General features: G+C 43.9%; 1 pseudogene; it reads left to right on the forward strand.

Moving 5' to 3' along the window:
- The first annotated feature begins 11,446 nt into the window (after positions 1 to 11,446).
- LOC143388359 (inactive serine protease PAMR1-like) overlaps positions 11,447 to 22,417 on the forward strand; it is a 73,795-nt pseudogene continuing 62,824 nt past the window's right edge.

Raw genomic sequence — 22,417 nt, forward strand, 5'->3', positions numbered from 1 at the left:
AAGAAATACGCATGTCACCTGCTCTATGTATTCCTTTCATCACATCATCTTCTGGACACAAAATGCAAAACTGACACTTATCTTATTCTTCTACCAAAGCCTCATTTTAATGAGAGCATGAATTACTAAAATCATCTATGTCTGCGTTGCCTATTGTTTTCAAATCTCAATCCTATGGTGAGTATACACTTGTTTCTTTCGAGGATAGTGTGTTCATCCACCCCCCTGTTGAAAATATCCCTGATCTTATCACTCATTTTGTACTTTGCCTCTTCTCCTAACATCCTTATTGATATCTATTTCTCCAAGTGCCTTGTTGTGACTGACTCTTCATGTGTGCCTACATTCCCATTTACACTTTAATAGAAATTCACTGGATTGCAGAAAGGGCCTTTGGTCCAAATCCTAAACTCACTCTTTTTCCTTACCCTACACTGGAATCCTGCCTGCTATCTCTATTTCACTGCAAGTTCTCTTTTACATTCAGTAGTCCCAGGTACAAGATCTTAGGCCATTGTCTATGGATTTAGAGGATTCATCTCTGCAGAACATAATTCAAAACTATGTATCCAAATCAAGGGCCCAACAAACTTGTGTGCTTCAGATTTTACCTAGTTTTCTATTTTCATACTTACATTTCACCTTACATTTGTATAAATATCCCAGTTGCCTAATACCCGTATTCATCCAGCAGAATGACTCCTAACCCAAATCGAACATGATATGGCCCTTAACCATACTCTGTTCCCTCAATCTATTTTCACATAACAGCAGGTCCTGAGTTGATCTTGCCATACAGGTATGTAGGGAATCCTCCAGCTGCTGAGAAGCTCAAGGGTAGATGCAGAAATGATCCCTGGAGCAAATGTAGGCAGCTAGGTAGGACCTGTGAGGTCTAAAGTCATCTTCCATGGCCAACAACCCAGTCAGGACGAAGGGATGAGGCTGAATCAGCCTCTCTCTTCTCAATGCAGGGAAGCTGGGCACAATCAGGTCTGTGTGGATTGCTGATCCCGGGCTCCTAGGATATATAGACCTTTATGTCTTGTGAAAATGTCACAGGAAGGTGGGGCAGCCTCCATCTCATGGGACCCTTGGAAACAACTGTTAGGACAAAGTGGTTGCCAAGGCAGTGACCTCATTCACTTCCCTGAAGGAAGTGACCTCACCTCACTTCCTTGGTGATGGAACTCTCTGAACTTGGGATCCAGGAGGTGAGGCATCCAGAGGCAGTTCAACTCCCAGTGGGATCACTTGTTTGTCTGTACCAAGGCCAGAGTCATTCTTTGTTGGTACCTAGTGATGTGTGAATAGCCAAATGCCTTGAATGGTCTGAACAGGGGCCTTTTCTTAGAAAGAAGTGTTGGCTCATTGCTGGCTCCTGACAACTACACAGAAATGGCCAAGGAGAACAGAGCTGAGACAGGACAGGCCACTGCTGGGGAACATATTTTCACCCATCAGTCAGAGGACAGGGTGGATACAAGCAGACCAAATACAGGGGTGGTTTGTGTGTCTCAGTGGGTGTGTGTTTCAATTTGTCGTTTTTTTCTCATGTTTTGAGAACATGAAGGAAAATCTTTTTTGTTGTTGTTGGTTTGAAATGGACTGTTAACTAATGAGTCTTTTTATGTCAGTGGATCCCACTAGGTTTGTGGTTAAAGAGAGTAGAGAGAAGAATGCAGCCGTTAATGTGTCCTGTCTAGTGGAAATCTTTGCAGGACTCCTCATGGCCAATTTATGAATGGACTGCTGCTTGCCTTGCAGATGGGCAACACCTACCAAGATCCTAAGTTCCTGTATTCTTTCTGAATTTTGGCCACTCTCTGAAGGGGTTCCTGGCTTTGTGTCCAAGATGTGTACCACATTCAAGCTCTGTGACATGGCCATGGACTGGATTGCTGAAGGGAATGCCAAGCATCTCAGAAAACTCAAAAATTAGCATGACTGGTAAGGATCTCTCTGGAGAATACCTGCTTGGATAGATAGCAACCCAAGTTGCATGATTAGGAGCTGACAATGGCACAGTGTTCAGTTAAAGAAAAGTTTTTCTCCAGGCTTCTTTCTTCCCTATTGTTCTGTTCCCCTGAATGTCAGGGAGGTGTTTGCCTTAGGGCACTCCTTTGGGACTCCTCAAGAAAACAGTTTCAAATGGAAATGAAGAGGCCTAATCTGTGCCTTTGAAGTAAAGTGCTTTGTAAAAGCTGTGTCTGAATCAGACTCTTGGCCCTGTGTGTGGCTGTGAATTACATTCTCAGCACCCCAGGAAACTCAAGAAAAATCCCATGTGTCCATCCAAATCCAAAAGGATGAAAAAGAAGTGTACTATTGGATGAAGTCTCTTGCCTTCCTCTGGTCAGTCTCCTGACCCCTATGAAGTCAGAACAGGGATCTTCTGGGTCAACTGAGTTGTTGCAAGCCCTCCAGTAACTAGCACGGGCTGGGGGTGGGGGGTGGGGTGGGGGCTGCCTGGGAAGAATGTGGCCTCAGTTTAAAGGCAGGAGTTAGGTCTCTTTGGCATTGGTTTCAGAGGGCTCACACACACCTTGGAATTGAAAGCAAAAATCAGTGTATGTGTGTGTGTATTTCTCTAGAATCCACAGTTGCTCACTAAATTCTCAGGTGATTCTCTGATGCCCCGAAGGTGATGTTGCACTTGATATGCAGCTTCACAGATCTTCCAGAGTTTCTCCGCTTGGTGATGATGCACTTGTTGCCAGCTACTCTGGCCTCCTTTGTGATCCTCAAGCACACCAAAGCCATTCAGGCTCAGGGTCTTTGCATGTTTGTCTCCTGTGCCTGGAATGCATCCTTCCCAGAAGCCCCAGTGGCTGTCTTTTTTTTTTAATCTCAGGTTTCAGTTTCCATGTCACCTTCTCAGAGAAGCCTGCCCTGATTCCACAATTATAGGATTCCATCACCTGTCAGCATGTTCCCCTGTGCTACAGTTTTCACCTGCACTGTCCCCCAGAGGTCTTTGTGTTGAAGGCTTGATTTTCATGCAGCATGGTGTTAATGGGAGGTGGTGGAGCCTTTAAGAGGTGGAGCCTAGGGGGAGGAAATTAGGTCATTGTGAGTGAAGGAGATGGTGGGACCCCATCCCTTTCTTTTCTGTTTGCTAGCCACCATAAGGTGAATAGTTCTCCTCTTTCACATGTTCCTGCCATAATATACTGCACTATCACAGGCCCAAAGCAACAAGACATACTTGTTCAAGTGACCATGAACTGAAACCTCTGACACTGTGAGCCAAAATAAACTTTACCTCCTTGTAAGTTGATTTACCTCAGGCATTTGTTACAGTAACAGAAAGCTGACTAATACACCCTGTTTCATTTCTAACATGGCACTTTGACCATCTTGTCTGTCTTTGCTATGCATCTTCGTCCAGTAGTGTGTAAGCACCATGAAAACAAGAACCATTCTGCCTTTTTCACCATGCTATTCCCACTGCCTACAAGAGTGTCTGGCACATGGCAAATACTCAAAATATTTACTTTAATACATGAATAAGTGCTTGTCTTCTCTACCCATTGCAAAATATTTTCCCTTACATATCCCTCTTACGTCTTCTTTATAGCCTTATAAAATGTAGACAATGCAAACATACAAAAATGTTCAGACAATGATCTATGTACTTGCCTCTAAGATGAAACAGAGGTTAAAATTTTGCTTCAGTAACTTCAGATTTATCCTATGTTTCTTTTATATTTTGAGTAAAATTTCATACCCTGTGTTTAGCTCTGTCCTTTCCTTTCAGTGGTAGCTGCTATCTTGAAGGTAAAGAATGCCATTTTAAAATATGTTTTAATAGTTTAATGATATGTTTGTGTTCATAAAACATAAAGGTGATTTTTCTTTGTTCTGAGCTTTTGGATAAATTGTTGCATGCATTATCTTTTGGTCATTTGGTCTCGGGTATTGAACAGTGCTGCTGAACCACAGAATTAAACAATGCTGGAACCAACCTACCTACTTACAGTTATAGGACATAATAAAGCTACTTATTATTTCAACCACGGAATTGGATTTGCCGTTATGTATAGCTGGAAGCCTCCTAACTGTGATAGTCTCACTCTACTAACATTTCCCAGGGTTGAGTCCTTAAGCTGTAGCCAGGCTAGCGGTTTTGATTTGACTGTGGGTCTACCCAGGCATAGACAATTTTCTTTTCTCTTCTTCCACATTTCCCAGTTCAGAAGCTTTTGTATTTGTAATTGGTTGCTGTGTGCTATAATCTGACAGTTTGTGACCCTTTACGTGTTGAAGTGGTTTTAATGAGATGGCAGGAGGAGGTGGAGATTTGGGGAAGTGATTAGGTCATGAAGGTGGAGCCCTCATGAGTGGGATTAGTGCCCTTATAAGGAATTGTCTTGTTCCATTTGGACTGATAGAACAAACACACCTTAGCCTGGGTAGTTTTTAAACAATAGAAAAAATTTGTTGTTCAAAGAGCTGAAGGCTGGGAAGTTGATGATCAAAGTGCCAATAGGCTCATGGCCTGGTGGGGCCCACTCTCTGCTGAGAAAGTGAACAAGCCCCCTCGGCTCTTTTGAGAGGGCACCAATCCATTCAGGAAGGCTCTGCTCTCAAGACCTCATCATGCGCAAAGACCCCAGCTCTTTGTACCACCACCACATTGGAAATTAGATTTCAACCTAAGAAACCTAATTTAGGAGGAAACAAACACTCAGATCATAACAGGGGTTGAAGAGATCAGACTTCCTCCCTTCTGCTGCGTGAGGAAATACCTAGAGGGGACCAGCCATGAACCAGATGTAAGCACTCATCAAACACTAAATCTTGATGTTGGCCTTCCTAGCCTTTGGGACTGTAAGAAACAAATTTCTGTTGTTTATAAGTCAACCTATTTATGGTATTTTGTTTTTGCAACCTAATGGACTAAGACACTGTGTAACAAATTTTAGCGGCATAAAATAAAGTGGATGATCTCACCCAGTTTCTGAGGATCAGGAATCTAGGAGCATCATAGCTGCATGGTTCTGGCTAGGCAATCTCTCATGAAGTATGTTGCTGGCTAGAGCCATGGCACATGGTCATTCATGTGACAGCTTTCAGGAGAGTTCTGTTCCTTTCCATAGGGCAGCTCACATAATGTGGCAGCTGGCTTTCCCCAGAGCATGTCACTGTGCACCCGCCCACACCCATGTGGCCATCACACTGGGAGGTATTTGACACTCACTGTCATGTTCCACAGTGCCCCTTAGATCAAGTCACTTCTCCCCACCCTATTGAATGGAGGATGCAGAGGAGGCTCATTCCCCAATACAATCTGGACCCACCACTGTCTTCCCCTCAGATTGCTTCTCATGGCCTTTAGAATAAAGTTACTGTTTTCAAGGTTTGCATATATCACTAGCCCATCTCCAGAACATGTTCTATTCTAATTCTTTATTCTCTACTCTCTTCACTTTGTTGTTCTTTTTAGGTCTGAAGTTCAATGTCTCTTTTTTTAGGGAAGCTTTTCTGACCCTCACATCCTGTTACCACCTTCCAGAATGTTCTCTCCTCTCTTGTGTTACTTGTCACATTTGCTTGATGTATAATTCCCATCCAATCTGTAAGTCTGCAAGGTAAGGGATCATGTAGATTGTATTCAGAGCCCTATCCCCTGGACCTGAAATGATGCACACAGTAGGCATGCAGTAAATTATACTAAGTGAAGATGAATAATGTTTACTTGATTAAGTTTTTCTCAGTGTCCTTTACTTCCTTCCATAGATAGAGAAGAGTTGCTTTATTTCCAAACCCTTCTTACTCCATTGAACCAGACATTCAATGTGAGATCTCCTCAGGGGATTTTCTGGATCCTGGGCAGCTTCCAATTGGAACAGGCCTCTCAGTTTCGTCCTCAAGTAAATTCCCCCCTCTGCCTCTGGACATCCAGCTGGAAGCATAAATTCTGAGGCAATATATATTTTAAATGTACATTTGCCTCAAATCAATATAGAAACATAACCTAACTTAATTTACAGTATCTATTAATTTTGACCAACTACTTGAAGGGAGGGTATTTTTGAAAACCCCAAGATAAGATGTGCATAGATAACAGTAATAGTCAACATTGATGGAGCTCCTCCTGTAAATACCAGCCTCATTTTAATCTTTTCACCGAAATGATAAGGTGGCTACTATCCTTTTTATGGATGATGAACTGGGACCCAGGGGGCCAGTGAATTTGCCTGAGTCCACATGTCCAGTAGGGAGTAGAGCCCTGATCCATACTGGGTCTGGGACTACAGGGTCCTTTATTGTATCACCATGCCCACCCCCGCAGGATTGCCTTCTCTGGGAATTAGTTTATTTTTTATTTCCTTCCTTCCTCCTGGTTTTAACTCTTGGGCTTGCCACTTGGATCATGAACAAACTTTTTGCCAGTGTTATTTATAAAACTGTGCAGTTCAGTTGCATAACAGATAGTTTTTTAAAAAAAAAATGAAGTTCATAAATATCCATATGAAAGCCAAGACCAGGTTTCCCCTGGTGATTCAGGAGCACATTTACTGTGAAGCATAGAAGCTCACCGACTTTTAGCAATTTGCATGAAGAATGACACACAGTCATAAGAATGTGGTCAGAGAAAGAACCACAGACGTCCTTACCCCTTTGCATGGTTCCAAAGTGGAAAGAGAACGGAGCTGACCCAGACCTGGAGGCTGAACATGGTTGCCTGTTGTGTAGGTCAACAGCCGGAATTCATTAGGGCTGGAGACTACCTCCGTGGGGCCAGCTAGGGCAAGCTGTGGTGGAAGGGCCACAGCCCTTCTGTCTTTTTCACAGTGCCACCCTTCTCTGTCCCTGGCCCTGCCTGACTTGAGCTTTGTGTTTTGTGCTGTTGGTGAAAACCGAACTTAATTACCAGACGTCTGGGACGACGCTCAGTTCGCAGACCCCTCTACCCAGACTCTTGCTTCTGGCTCTTCCAGTGTGCGGTTGCTGCTAGCTGCTGATCTGCAGAAGTTACAGCTTGGGAACCGTTGGCATCCACAAAGACTGCCTTCTCTGTTGTTCTCCCTGTGAAGCCACATGCTACCAGCCTCCCTGGTGGCAATGGAAAAGAGGACAGATTTTGTCAAAGAGTCTCATCCTTTCAAGTGAAAATTAGTGCATATTATAGCTTGAATTAATGGGTGTCCTGACTCCATCGACTGCAGAAATTGTTGGTTTCTAGTTGCTGATAGTAAGGGATAATTCTTAATTCCAGGTATCAGTCTCTACTTCCCAGTATGCTTCTTAGCCTTTCCCACCCATAGGCTTTCATGTGATTCACTCTTCCCTGGAGTGTTTGTAGGAGGTAAAGGGAGGAGGAGGAGACCAGCATCAGGGAAACAGCTAACATTTATTGAATATCTATTCTATTTTAGGCACTGTTCTGAGCTCTTTACTCCAACCTTATACAGGCAGGTACCCTTATTTTTTTCCACTTAGCAAATGCAAAAACTAAGTCCATCATAGGTGAAATAACATGCCCAGGTGTTCGTAAGTGGTAAGGGGTCTATCTGGATTCAGAACTAGCTAGCATGTGCTAACTCAGCATTCGGGAGTGTCCTGCAAGTGTGCACGGTGCAGGTTATAGCTTAGAGCCAACAACTGTACGTATGTACAAAATCACTTTCCCCAAATCTAAGAAATACTTGGTCAATTTTTCAATTTTATCTTATGACAATGAATGAATCTAAAAGAGTTGGGAGTTTGGAGGTGAGACTTCGAACAAGGCTAGGGGATGCCTCTGACTCCACAAACTGTAGGCAAAAATGTTGCACATAATTTTGAGAAGTTCAAAGTCCCTCTAAAGTACCTGTTCTAAGGGACCCCATGGAACTCCCAGATTAAGAAACTGTGACTTGGAGCAATATTAAACTTGATCAATATGAGAAACTAACTTGATATAATAGCAACAGAGGAAGCTAAACTCAGGTAGGAAAATAGAAATTTGTGTAGGATTATATGGCCTCAGGTGGACTTTCCTGTTTCAGATAATAGCTTCCCTGACCTTCTCCCAGCTCAGGGATTATTGTGGATTTCCACAAAGTAATAGTAGTTTATTGCTTTGAGTTCTTTGAAGAGATGAGTTCACTCCTTTGTAGAGTATCTTTCTGACAGTTTCCAGGTTACCTAACCCTAGAAAATTTGCAAACTCAAATTAGTGACACAAATAGCAAGCAGACTCCTGCGGAGATTCTAGGAACACAGGAAGGGCCTGTTTTTAGGTCTCTGAACCTGGGACTTTCTTAGCCAATCAGCTTTGTAGGGGAGGAAAAAAAATCTTTAAACATCTGAGGTTTACTGGAATCCTGTAAATTAGACTAGCAAAAGACAGATTAACAAGAGAAAAAAAACGAAAGACATTAATTTAGAGAAATACAAAGACTTTTATGCATGGGAACAAGTACTGATGAATAACTTAAAAGGGTGGTGAGGATTTGGGGTAGCATCTTAGCTTAACAATAGCATCTTAACAAAAGAACAACATTTGTAGAGAAGTGGTAAGAGAAGGAAAAGGATTTTGAACTTCCTGACAAATATATGGAAAACTCTTGGAAAATAAGGATTGCTGTGTAGATTCTTCGTGGGCTGATAAAAGTCCCCAAAGGCTCACATGTGAGACAATGCAAGAAGGTTCAGAGGAGAAATGATTGGGTTGTAAGAGTCTTAACCCAATTAGTGAATTAATTCCCTGACAGGGATTCACTGGTAACTGAAGTGATAGGGTGTGGCTGGAGGAAATGGGAATTGGAGCATGGCTTTGGAGTATATATTTGTATCTGGTGAGTGGTCTCTCTCAGCTTACTGATCATGATGTGAGCTGCTTCCCTCTGCCACTCTCTTCCACCATGATGTCCTGCCTCAACTCGAGTCCAGAGGAATGGAGCCTGTTGTTTATGTATTGAGACTTCTGCAATTGTGAGTCCCTAAACTTTTCTTCCCCTAAAATTACTCTGGTTGGTTCCATTAGTCTTAGCAGTGAAATAGCTGACTAAAACAGTGAGGGTTTTCTCTGGGCATCCTTAGGACAGATAATACAGATGATAGTTAATATTTATTGTGATGGCACATGCCACAATCCCAGGGACTCAAGAGACTGAGGTAGGAGGATTGCAAGTTTGAGCTGAGTCTTGGTAATATATCAAGATTCTGTTTGAAAATAAGAAATAAAAATGGCTGGGGATCTAGCTCTGTGGTAGAGTAGCCCTGGGTTCAGTCTCCAGTAGTGGGAAAAAAATTGTGCAGCTAGAATGTGCTAGGCACTGTGCTACAGGTCTTCCATGCATAAACTCATTTAACCCTTCCAGTGGCCAAGAAAGTGGGTTTGATTATTATTTCCATTTTGTAGAGAAGAACACAGATTCAGAGATTTAGTTAGCTTGCTTGAAGTCAAGCAGTCAGAAAGTCACGACTGAAGGATTTGAACCCAGGGCTCTGAGTGCTGAGTGCTCGCTTCTGGTCACTTCATTGCAAGGTGCTCCTAGCAGGACTGGGAGTTTAGAAACTCCTCTTTAATGAAGCCATTCATGTCAGGGTTCCCACCTTTCCAAACCTGCCCAGAGCCCTGGGCTTTCACCCTCCCTCAGGTTTTTCTCACTTTCTTTTCCCTTCCACTTCAAATGCTTACTCTTTACTTCTGACCTTCAACAATAGTTGAGGATCACTTACCTTCTTGTGGGGCTTGCTTTGGGCTCAGCACCCTCCAGTACCAAATCATCAGCACGCTCCAACAACTTAAAGAATAAAATTGAAACACTCTGGTGGCACTCAGAATCTTTGCTACATTCAAACTCTACATCCATTTGTCTCTAATCTTCAGTTGGCTTTTCTATGGTTGGTTTTGTTCTGTATGCCTCTACATAACTATCTTCTATCATCTATCTGTCTCCTCTATTTATCAAAATTGCTTAAAAGGCATTTTAGTGGTAGGTCTTGCCATGGATCTTTTGGGGGAAAGTACAAATGCAAATTATGACCTACAATATAAACACCCACCATTTCCTATGGCATCAGCCAAGTTCCTAGATAGTCCTTTTTATACTCCCCTCTCTGGCTTGTGATAGGTCTTTCTTAGACTTCAGGCCAAGCCTCTTTGCTCCAGGAAGCTTTCTTACTAGTCCTGGCTTGAAATGGTCACCTGTTTCTCCTGATTTTGGCTTTTAAATCTGGTAGTACAAACTGGGACCAGCTATGGTCCAAGGCCCAATTCCACATTAGACCTGGGCATATCTTGCTTTGCCATGTCCAGCTGAGTGATATTGAGCAGGTTAGTTAATCCTCTGAGTCTCCATTTCTGCATCCATATTATGTAGATAATACCACCTACTGTACATCATGACTAAATGATTAAATACAATTCTGTAGAGGCAGAAATGTACCTAAAATATTTAAATACAATTTTATAAGGGCAACATTGTAAGAGTCTGTATAGCCTAGTGGCTTGGACAATAGCCTCTGGATCTGGTTGCCCTGCGCGTTCCTATTCTAGCTCTACCCCTTACTGTGTGACCTCACATGTGTTATTGAACTCAGTAGCTCAATTTTCCTACTCTTGTAGGAAACGAAAAGATGGGTTTACTGTGAAAAGACAGAAGGGAAGACACCTGGCACAGAGAAGCTGATAAAAATCAGACATCTTGTAAACCATTCTTTTTACTCACTTCAAGATGTGGTTTGCAGTGCAGGTACCTAAACTGAGCTTCCTCACCGTACAGTGTCTCCAAGCTCCATGACCTGCCTGACATATGCTCAGGAGTCATTTATACCGCTGAACTTACTCACCATCATAAGAAGATGAGCAACTGCCCCCTGCAGCCTACAGATCCAGACTAGGATCTCTTTCCAAACTAGGATTCTTAGAGCAGAGGGAGGGGAAAGAACTTAGAGGTAAGAGTGTTGGGAGGGAAGAGGGGTGGGCGTCTCTTCTCCTCCCATCACCGATTCCCTCTCCCGAGGCCATTGGGTTCCACGTGTGCCATGAAGGCAGCCGCAGCCAACCCGTGTGCCAGGCGTCCACGGTGGTGGGGCAGTGGGGTGAGAAACCACCCCTGCCTCACCTGAGTGGCCCCGTGGCCCCGCCTACCTGGATACCCGTCCAGGTGCTGCGGGACGCACCCTCCACCCAGGTGCGGGATATCTGGAGCCCAGAGGACCCGCAGCGTCCCCGCCCGCCCTGGTCCCCGGCCTCGGGGCACCGCCACACCTTCCCGGGACCCACAAGGGTTAAGGCAGCGGAGAGCAGAGGTTTGGGCTGACGTCGCTCTGGCTGAAGGTGGTTTCCCTGGGATGAGGATGGGAGAGCCCGGCGGCGAGCTGAAACCCGAGCTGCCGCTCAGCCGGAGCTTGGGGAGGTCCCTGGAAGAGCCGCCAGCCCGCGGGCCTCCCGCGTCCCTCCTCTAGCTCCCCCGCAGTCGCTGGGCTCGGCACCACCGCGGGAAAGATGGAGCTGGACCGGTGGACGCAGCTGGGGCTCACGTTCCTGCAGCTCCTTCTCATCTCGTCTTTGCCAAGAGGTACTGTCACCCATAGGGTCCAGGACGCCTCGAGAAGGGGACATTTCCCTCTAGGGGGCTGACCCAGAGCAGGACCGGGAGTCTGGGCGGGGGACTTTCTCTGGTGATAATCTCGGGGCTTTACTGGTGACCCCGGAGGGTCTGTTGCCTTCGCTTAGTAGGGGATACAGTTTTGTCATCCGTAATTGTGAGACTGGACTGCCTCAGGAAGGGGGACGAGCTCCACTATGATCTGCTCAATTTTAGTTTATCTGCTTTAAAACATGAAATTACCTTGGGGAATCAATTCAGAGTGAGTTGCAAGCTTTGATTTGCAAAAGCAAAGTTTCCCCTGGAAAGAGCTCCCGCAGAGGTGAGCTGGAAAGAGAGGGGAATAAAGAGCAGGGCTTGCCTGGGTGTTCCTCCTAGTGAATCTTGCTTAATGCTGTCTTACAACAATGTATCTGAACAGAATTCCAACACAAGAGATTTCTTCATCCAGCATAGACACACTTTCTGATAAGAAAGAGAAAGAAGAGAAAGAAAGCTGGGGTTAAAAGTGAAAGCTGTTTCTGGGATGTTTGTTTTGAAGGAATTTTGGTTTCTTTGTTTTTCACATGCCATTTTTCTGAGCCACAATTCCCAGGTCAAATGGGCTTCCAGGACAAGTGAGGCTGGGACATGACTCAGAGCTCCTGGAAGCCTGTTGACCTAGCAAAGGACAAAAGCCAGGGAGTGGAGGATCTTCTAATGGCTTGCTGCCAGGCAGGGAAGCAGGGGCTTCTTAGGAGCCTCTATCCTTATATGGCTCCAGGGATGAGGTGTCACATCAGGTGAGACTTATGAGGTAAAGGCTTGAGATGTACAGACGTGACAAAATAGGGCAGCTTTGTGCAGGAGCAGGTATTGTGAACCTGGCTGCCTGTTCCCTGTGCTCCATCTCTGCAGGTGGTCCAAGTAACAAACAGAATAAATGGGGTGGTGAGGATGCTGAGTGCTATGGTCTGCGATAGGGAGGGGACACAGCCTAAGATACATCCCTCATCATCAACAAAAAACCTCTCCCCCACTTGGGCTGATCCTTTTCATTTACTTGGAGCCTGCCTGCCCCCAGGTAAATCTTCCTTAGTGATGTATCATCAAAATGGTGAGAGTGTTTCATTTGAATTTTACCTCCAAACTATCTGGAGCAGCCCAAAGACTAATGAAGGACAGAGGAGTTCTTCAGCAGTTGCTGATAACCCATAAGCCTAAACACTTGACCAGGGATAAGTTGAGGACTCCTCCCTCCTCGATCTCCAAACTTCCAGGCTGTGGTAGCCTTCTTTAGACCAACTCCAGAGGACCCTGGTTCTTGTCTGAGTGCCAGGGCTTGGTGGATGAGATTGCTCATTAACAAACAAACAAACAAATAAAATAAAACAAACAAAACAAAGCTCAGCTGCCCACTGATCTGAAAAACCCACTTCTTACCGACCTGAGAATCTCTTTTACCTTTTGCTATGGAAAAGCATTGGGGAGGGTGTGTGATTTGTTGTCAGCCAATCTGTTGATGGAACTGGAGAGCTGTTCCATGTGTTTAACAAGGGTATTTCAGTTGTTCACATTTGGAGGGAAGGCAGAGGAATAGAGTGGAGAAGGAAAATATTTCTTCATGTAGTGAACGAGTCCACTCCCTGTTGGAATTTTGAATCTGGCCCCTGACAAGAAAAGCTTGGAAGCGTGTTTGTTCTAATTCCTTTGCTGAAAAGAATGTTGGATAAAACGTAAACATCCACTGGGATGGAATGGGTGATTGTTGTTGCTCATGAGCATGTGATACATGTTGGAGGATGAGCATCCAGACACTGGGCCAAGTGATAAACCTAACATAAACAGCATGTGAGAAGGGAAACCCAACTCCAGTGACTTCACCAACAGCAGGAGCTCTGCCAGAGTGACTCTGCCTAAGAGGAAAACCTCATTTAAAATATGGGTCTCTTGGGAAATGAAACCTTAATATGGATAACTTCACAAGTGTTACTTCCAACAGACGTTAGCTTGTGGGGAATGAACACAAACGTCAGTGGGGGAGATAATTTGAAGCGCAGATATTCAGTGGGTAGGAGCAGCCCGCTGAGAAGGGGAATGTGGAGAGGAAGCTAGGGAGAAGGAGTGGTAAGAAAAAATGAGATTTTTTTTTTATAATGGGATGTGTTAGCACATTCCAGGGTCAGAGCTAGGAAAACTGAGGAAGAGGGTGTTCATCCCAATATACTCTGAAAGTTTCTGGCACCTCAAAAGGAAAATAATTTTGTGGTGGGATCATGGATTTTTGGAGCTGAGAGTGACTTTAGTGGTCAGTTTAGTTTGGGTCCTTTGTTTTCAAAAGACAAGGAGACTGGACATCTAGCTGACATCTAGTGACATTTATGATCCAAAGGCTTTAGTGCATTAATTATGAGATTTCCCCACTTGATAAAGTAGGTATTATTGCCATCCCTGCTTTACAGATGAAGTTCAAAGAGGTTCTGTGATTGGTTCCAGGATACACATGCATGATTCTTCAAAAAAGTTAAACCTAGAATTGCCATTTGATCTAATGATTCCACTTCTGGGCATATACACAAAAGAATTGAAAGCAGAGACTTGAACAGGTATTTGTAAACTTATGGTCCTAGTATATTACTCCCCAAAGTCAAAAGATGGAAACAACCCAATGTTGGTCGGTGGATAAATAAAATGTGCTATAGGCATAGAATAAGATATCATTCATGTTTAACAATGAAAGAAACTTTGATACATGGTATAACATGGCTGAACCTTGAGAATAATATACTATATGAAAGAAACCAGACACAAAAAAAGACAAACATCACGTGATTACATTTATGTGAGGCACCTAGAATAGTCAAATTCATAGAGACAGTGGGATGGGAGTTGTCAGGAGCAGTGGAGAAGAAGGAACAGATGTTATTGTACAGAATTTCAGATGTAAAAATTCTAGAGATAGATATGGGTGATTGTTGTACAATTGTGTAAATGTATTTTTAAAAAATTTATTTTAGTTGGGTGTAAGACCTTCGTTTCATTTATTTATTTTTATGTAGAGCTGAGGACTGAACCCAGTGCCTTACATAGGCCAGGCAAGCACTCTACCCACTGAGCTACAACCTCAGCCCCTGTGTGAATGTATTTAAGGCTACTAAACTATGTATATAAACTATGTATATAAACATAGTTGGAAAGATGGTTTTATGTTATATACATGTTGCCACAATAAAAAAAAAAATTAAAGTCTACGTAAGCAGATTAGGGGAGCCTATGGTGAACCCCATTGTCCAATGTCTGAGCCCAAGTTTGCCCGTTAGCTGACTGACTTACACTCACACATTTAGCATGTGGGTAGATGGTGCTTATGCACATCTAACCTTGACAAAGTTCCAGGACACACAGGAAGAGGGGAAAAGCCCTTGCTAGCTCCCGTTGCTCTGTCTTGGCTGACTGTGGCAAAGAGGAATGTTTCAGAGCTGAGAACTGCAAACTGGCAAGCTTCAGGTCACATGGCCTGCAGAAGTATTTAGCAGGACACGGTGCTTGGAAATGTGTGAACCTGAATGCCTTGAGGGAGTTTGGGTCCTCTCTATGGCCTAACACTCATCTGCTAGTCTCCACTGGCATTTAAGTTTATGACCTCCATTTCTGAGAGGGATGGGGAGGAAGGCCACATGCTGAATGGGGACATCATGCAAGTTGAATAAAACTGCTTAGGAATAATTGACCAACAGGACTTTTAAAAGCATCTTCTACAGGAGATTTTTATAAGACTGGAATATATTTGAACTTGTGTGTTTCGTGAAATGTAATCTCAGCTCTCTCTGTGACCTCCTATTCAATGCTTTATTCTCATGTATGACTACCAGTGTGACCTTTTGGTGGAAACTGAGGACAAAGCTGGTGCTATTACTGGGCTTCATAAACTGTGAGTCAAGCACTTTTGGACATGGAAGCCCAGAAGCAAAGGTGACTTTGAGCATGTAAGTCCTTTGGAAATAGCCAGAAGTCCTGGGGAGGTCTTTGGAATGTCACTGGCACAGACTATGGGTTTGATTTAATCTTCCCTACATCTAAGTTGCACTGAGGAGTTAGAACTGGCTGAGATAATAATGTCTGAGAGACCTAATGATTGGCCTTGAGTTAGAAAATGATTTCCACCTGCCTCAATGAGGGTGAACAATCCTGATACAGTAGAACACTTCTCCCCTGATCCAAACTCTAGAAATGGCAGTTGATTTGAGGCCTGTGCACATTGGGGAAATTGTCATTTCCATGATAAATGAGGGAAGGTGTGCACCTCCCTTGTCCTCTAAGGGAGAGGGGTGAGCAAAGGAACTGTCACCCTCACCATAGGGATGTTTGAAAGTCACAAGCCCTTCCCTCCTCATTTTAATTTAAAGAGGAGAGAAATACTGTGTTTATACTTTCCAGTTCCTGAATTCCAGGGCAGAGGACCCAGAAGCCAGCTGGAACATTGAATGCTACCAGATCGGTGGCAGAACGTCTACCAGATTCCAAGCCTGGTCTATGTTTAAGGAAATCTGTTTGTCAGCCTTCACAAGATGTAGGCCAAAACCATACATTTAGAACAGAGAGAAAGAAGTAAAAAAATGCAGGACAGATCAGGTTTCATAACTGTGAACAAAATGACTCAAAGAAGGCAGGGGATTAGGAGTTGGCTGGAGATGGTCCACTCTCTGAGGAACTGAGACTTTCTGCCTTCTCCCAGGTTTATTTCTTATATTTTTTTATGTTACAATTACCTGTGTGGCACAGACTCAGTGCCCGTGTGGGTTGAGAGGGACGTAGGTAGGGGTCACACATCAAATTCTTCACATCCATGATACAAATTCCAAGGGTGGAAGCACACCTTAATGATCTAATCCCAAGACTGGTCACACAGATAGTTAGTTGATGGAGTTTGTGATAAGTGCCAAGCATTCTTCTATATGCCTTACATGCATTTACTTGATCCTTACAACAGATCCAGGAGGTAAGTACTGTTATCATGAGCTCCAGGTCACACACAAGAGAACTTAGGTAAAGGTTCAGTACTTATCAGGTCACATGTCAGCTGTTTGTGTATTAAGTCCAGGCAGCCCGACTCCATAAGACATGTCCTGACACCCTGCACAATATTGCTACAGTAAGTGGCTGGACCAATTGTGGCAGATATGCTGGCTGTATTTTGGCTAAATATGACCCCAGTGTAGGGAGAGAAGTTTGATTATCCCTTGGACTTTCCAGGTGCTCAGATTGGCCTATATAAGCTTATGTGTGCCATTATGGGGGGGAGGGTGCTGGTTGATGCTCAGAAGGAACAGAAACAGTAGCCATGGTGGGGCCATATGAATCTTAACAGGAGACATTTGCTTGAGGAAACCAAGATGCTAAGCAGACCCTGAATCCAACCAGTTTCTGGGATAACCGTCCAGTATCATGCATCTCACTCTGATTAAACTCTGGACATGGAAAGTTCTTTGTTCCATGGTCAACTTTTATAATTCAAGTCACGCATCCGTTTCCATAGAAACAGAATTAAGGATGAGACATATTTGAAGTCTGGCCATGACACTACGTATCACTGCTCCTTTATGGATTTGTTCTGTCAAGTTCATCAATGTGTGCACTTTTAAGCCATGGGATTGCGGGGAACAGGTCCGGAATGAATAAGAGAAAACTATCCCCTTCCTTCTTTTTTTGGCATATTGATGGATATTGCAGAGAACAGACTCGATCTCCCTTCATTAGTACTAGGATGGGTTTTAACCAATTCATTTCAACCTTGAATGAGGACCTACTATCTGCAGATACCAATGACCTGGGTCTTATATCAAGTAGGTAAGATCAGTGCCACCCTTGGATGAGTGGTGAGTGAAGATGCCTCTTTTTGCCACCCTTTGGTTTCTGGAGTTGGCTCAATGCCTCAGCTCCTGCAGGCTTGGAGTTGTGATCACCGCCACTCTGAGATTCTGGCTGTCTCAGTGTTGAGTTAGTGGTTTGGCAGCCTGCATCTGGGTAAGTAGCAGTCTGGTCAGTTGTTTTGGTGATTGGAAAACCAGGACTGCTGCTGTCAGAACACAGTGAGGAACACATACTGGCAAGTTGAGCTCATGGGGAGATTGCAATTTTCCTCATAAGCTGAAATTACATTTGGTTTAAAATAAATCCCAGCCATTTTAGCACCAAAACTCTGAATGGTGGGGTGCGTGCGTGTGGGGGGGGATGTTGACTGCATTTACTTCAGATCAAATGAATTGTTTGGGGACTCTGACAAACTAAACTGTCAAATGTTTTCAAACCCAGTTCCCCTTTCATGTACTTGAAAGGATTCCATTGAAAGTTATCAATAAACCCCAGCATCGTGGGATCACTCCTCAGGAGTTGACAGCGATGGTGGAGAACACCTGAAGTGATTTAGGATAAATTTTCTGAGCTGAACTTTTAGTTGGAAACATCTGCTCCCGTGTTTCCCAACTTGGTCGTTGCTCACCTGGATGCTCCTGGCTCACCTGGATGCCCTCAGAAGGAAAGACACTGCTGGTGATCAAAAGGCTTGGTCTGTTTTTCTGCCACTAGGGGGTGAACTGCTTGCTTCCAAATGGTGTTCAGCCTCCTTTATGGCAAGCCTGGCTCCTGGGAAATCCAGTGGTAGGACAGAGTGGGTAGGTCCTGAGTCCTTGTGGAAATTTGCTACAAACTGCAGTAAACAAAAATATCCAGGGGCTGGGGATGTGGCTCAAGTGGTAACGCGCTCGCCTGGCATGCACAGGGCACTGGGTTCAATCCTCAGCACCACATAAAAATAAAATAAAGATGTTATGTCCACCGAAAACTAAAAATATAAATATAAAAAAAATCTCTCTCTCTCTAAAAAAAAAAATCCAGCAATAATGAACCCCAAGGTCTGCTCACTCTGCATACTTGAGACTGAAAAGCCACAGCAAGAGAGGATGCTCACACGTCTCAGTCTTCGTCACAGGTAGCCTTCATCTTGGCTTCACATGCCTCCCAAGTCCATGTCCAGGTATCTACGCAGCAGTATTTACCAAGCACCTGTCAGGTGCTCAGCTTGTTTCCAGGGACTGCACTGCCTTGGTGAAAAGAAGACAAAGTCCTTTTCCTTAAGCGCTTGCAATAAATTGAGAGAATTTAAGGCCCAGCCTGGCATCTCCCTCCCAAAGTGGGCCTTGGGGATTGCTAATCCTGGGAGATTTTAATCAAAAACAAACAGAAAACAGGATATAATGATGAAATAAGTCTGGGAGATGTGGAGATTGACTATACACAACGCATATATAGATCTGCAAAGTTCTGCAACAAAGAAAGCTGTAATTAGCATTTTACAAAGATATTTGATCACAGAGTCTTTCTTTTTCTTTTCTTTCTTACTTTCTTTTTTCTTTTCTTTTCTTTTTTTTTTGACATAAGACTGTACTATCCAATGGAATTAGTGCTCCATGGAACAAGGTTTTACAAACTCTGGTCTCTTTCTCTTAAAGCATTGAAGAATACCTCACAAAGACACAGGACTGGGTAAGAAGGGCATTTGGGAATCTGTAAAACATGAGCTTCTCTTCAGATGTTTGCTGAGAGATGGGCCGGAAGTCTGCTGTCCTTGTCATTCAGTATGTGCTAATATGTTGGAAAGACCATAGAATCGATGGCTTATCCCTGTTGCTGTGCGTGTGCAAGTCCTCGCCAGAATTGACCTGCATGTGTCATTGAGAAGACTCTTTTCGGGGCTGGGGATGTGGCTCACGCGGTAGCGCGCTGGCCTGGCATGCGTGCGGCCCAGGTTCGATCCTCAGCATCACAAACAAACAAAGATGTTGTGTCAGCCGAAAACTAAGAAATAAATGTTAAAATGTTAAAATTCTCTCTCTCTCTCTCTCCTTCTCTCTCTCTCTCTCTCACTGTCTCTTAAAAAAAAAGAGAAGACTCATTTCCTGTATTCAAGTTGCTTAAAGTAACACGATTGGCCTGGGACCATTGGGCAGATGAGGTTGTGACTGATAAAGTGTGCTCATGGTGACATGGCCATTCTAAGGCAAGAGCTGTGTATTGACTTCCACTTAGATGTATCCTCCCTTCAAAAATGAGAATATTTGATCCTCCTTCTAATCTCTGGGGACACTGAGTCCAAGGTCCCTTTATCACCAATTAGCCCCCTCCCCCTACACACAGAGGCTTGACTCTAATCTCTTGTTATTTATTCTGTCAGTTCTGGTGTATCTCAGTCACCATGACCCTGATTTGCCCAACCTAGAAATGGTCTGTATCTCATAGAGGTGTGCATGAGTTTAAGTCGAGGGCTGGGGATGCAGCTCCGTGGCAGTCTGCTTGTCTAGCATGCATGAGGCCCTGGGTTAAATTCCTAGTGCTGCCAAAAAAAAAAGGTGTTTAGTGAGCCCCTGTTTGCTCTCTCTGGGACCCACTTTCTTCCTGCCTTTACTTATATCATTCCATTGTCATGCATCACAGTTTCTCTCTTGGCCATCACATTTGGCCTGCCTTGTCTCTCTGCCCAGTCTTATTTCAGATAGAATGAGTACAGTGACTGTGGGTGAGGAATAAAACCAGCAGTTTCTATGAAGGACGTTCTGACTACGTAGAATATGGGAACCTAAGATCTTCTCTGCAAAGATTCAGCCCTACTTTCCCTATGTGTGGGATCTGTCTTGGATGTGATCTCTTGGTATGGATGTAATTGTGTTTACATGTGCAGGAGAATACAGGTGCAGATGTGAACTTGTACATATTGTGCAGATGTATGAATGTGTGTGTGGACAGGGTATAGAGTACTGGGACAGGCCAGGGTTTGAATCCTACCTGTCTTTTATGGAGAGTTTTCTCGGAGGCAAATTGATTGACCTCTCTAATGTAGCCTTATCACATTCCAATCTGGAGGCTGAGTCGATTCGTGTTTATATCACAGGTTTATTGAAGGCACTAAATGAGGCAATTTATTTAAAATACTTAGCTTGATAGAAAGGGAGTATTCAGGAAATTAAAGTCTCCTACTCTCCTTCCTTCTTCTGTTTTTTCCTACGAGCACGTTTCACGAGGAATTTGAGCAGCAGCAGTACCAGGAGTTTCATCTACAGGAGAATGGACTTGATCTTGAGGCTTACTTCATCAGTCTAGGATCCCATCCTATGACAACCCTCAATATTCACCTTGTGTTTATCCCTCAAGGCTTGGTCCCTTCCCTTGGTTACATCATTCATCTGCCTTCCAGCCTTAGAGGAAATGCTTTCCACATGCTGTGTTTGAGATGGGGCCGCTGGCAGGCTTTTGCAGTCTCCTGTGGGACAGTGGAGGTGGTTCTGGGACAGTGAAGTTGCCGCCTGAACACTGAGGCCCCCTTAAAAGTCTGCAGAGGAGATGTTGTTAATGATGGTGCACTTGTGCTTCAAGGGTGGAGCCAGCAGAAATCTCTGTGAAAGGAAGTTCCCCTTCATCCTGACCTAGCCTGCAGAGCTGGGGGAGGTAATAGTGGGGAAGACTTGCCTGACCTAAGATGCCACCAGTCCAGGGTTTAGGGACCTAACGGACATACCATTGTGAGTGCATAGCCCTTGCTGAGCATTCCTTCACTCTTGACATCTGTTGTGGCCAGCTGCCTTCAGGAGAAGGAGAATCTGGTTTCTGCTTGGCAGAATCTGGATGTGAAAGCAGTGCAAACTCTGGAAGCTCTTGGCAGAAGTTGTCCCTGGTAGACTCAGGCCCCAGTGAAGCCCTGATGTACTCTGACTCAGAGGACATTTGAGTGTGGAAGACTGGGAACATGTGGGATGATCTGCAGACTGCCTGGGCCTGAGAACATCTAGGTTGGGTGTTTAATGTTAAGAGTGGTCTTATTTTTAGTGTAACCATTCTTTGTTTGGTGCAATGTTTGCTGGGTTCTCTTGTCACGTACGTGGAGATGCATTATTCAATTACTTTTTCAGCAGCTAGTGCTGGTAAAAATAAGATCTATTAAGTTCATGTTCTCATATTTGAAATAACTCACAAACAGCTGTTCTTCAAGGATTTTCAGTGCCACAGCTGTCAAAGAAAATAGCCACTGGGGGTTCCTCCATGACACTAGAGTTTGAGTTTTGTTCCCCTTGGCTACTGATGTGGTGTGTGTCTATTTCTGAAGAGAAGCAGCAGGAGGTGAGGTATGTCCTATAAAATGGTGTCAGAAGAGGAAGTGCTAAGGTTTGAGCCCCCTTCCCCAAATATATGTGTTGGAAACTTAACCCCCACATGCACAGTCAGGTGGCAGTGGGACTTTGGAAGGTCATTGGCTCTGCCCTCATGAATGTATTGATCTATTCATGGATTAATAGATTGATGGGTTATGGAGAGAGCAGCTTTGTTTTAAAGGTGAGTTCTCTTTGGCACTCTTATTCTGTCCTGCCTCGTGATGCCCTCCACCACGTCATGCAGCAAGAAGGCCCAGATACTGAGCAGATGCCAAAATCTTGCTCTTGAACTTCCCAGCCTTTAGAACCAGGAGCTCCATAAGTATCCATTCTTTATAAATTACCTGGTCTCAGGTATTTTGTTATAGCAACAGTAAACAGACTAAGATAGGATGGATTAAAGAAAAGAAATTAGAACCCCAAAGAACAAATGGGAAGAAGCCAGAATTTCACCATAGAAACACAAACAGCCTATCTGAAAATTCTCTGGATGTGTGGGCCACTGAGGACACATTATTTATTGCTCATCCCATTTTTTATTTTTTTTTTAGCCATCTGCATCTTAGCCAAAGATGTGATTTAAAAGAAAAAAAAATCTGATGAGAATAATGGTCTCTGCTGAAAATAATGCCTGACAAATAGGAGTCTTTCTTCCAAAGACCTTTTTGGTTATTGTCATATTCAAATGCA

The sequence above is a fragment of the Callospermophilus lateralis genome, unplaced genomic scaffold (genome assembly GCF_048772815.1).
Source record: "Callospermophilus lateralis isolate mCalLat2 unplaced genomic scaffold, mCalLat2.hap1 Scaffold_250, whole genome shotgun sequence".
NCBI classification, from domain to species: domain Eukaryota; kingdom Metazoa; phylum Chordata; class Mammalia; order Rodentia; family Sciuridae; genus Callospermophilus; species Callospermophilus lateralis.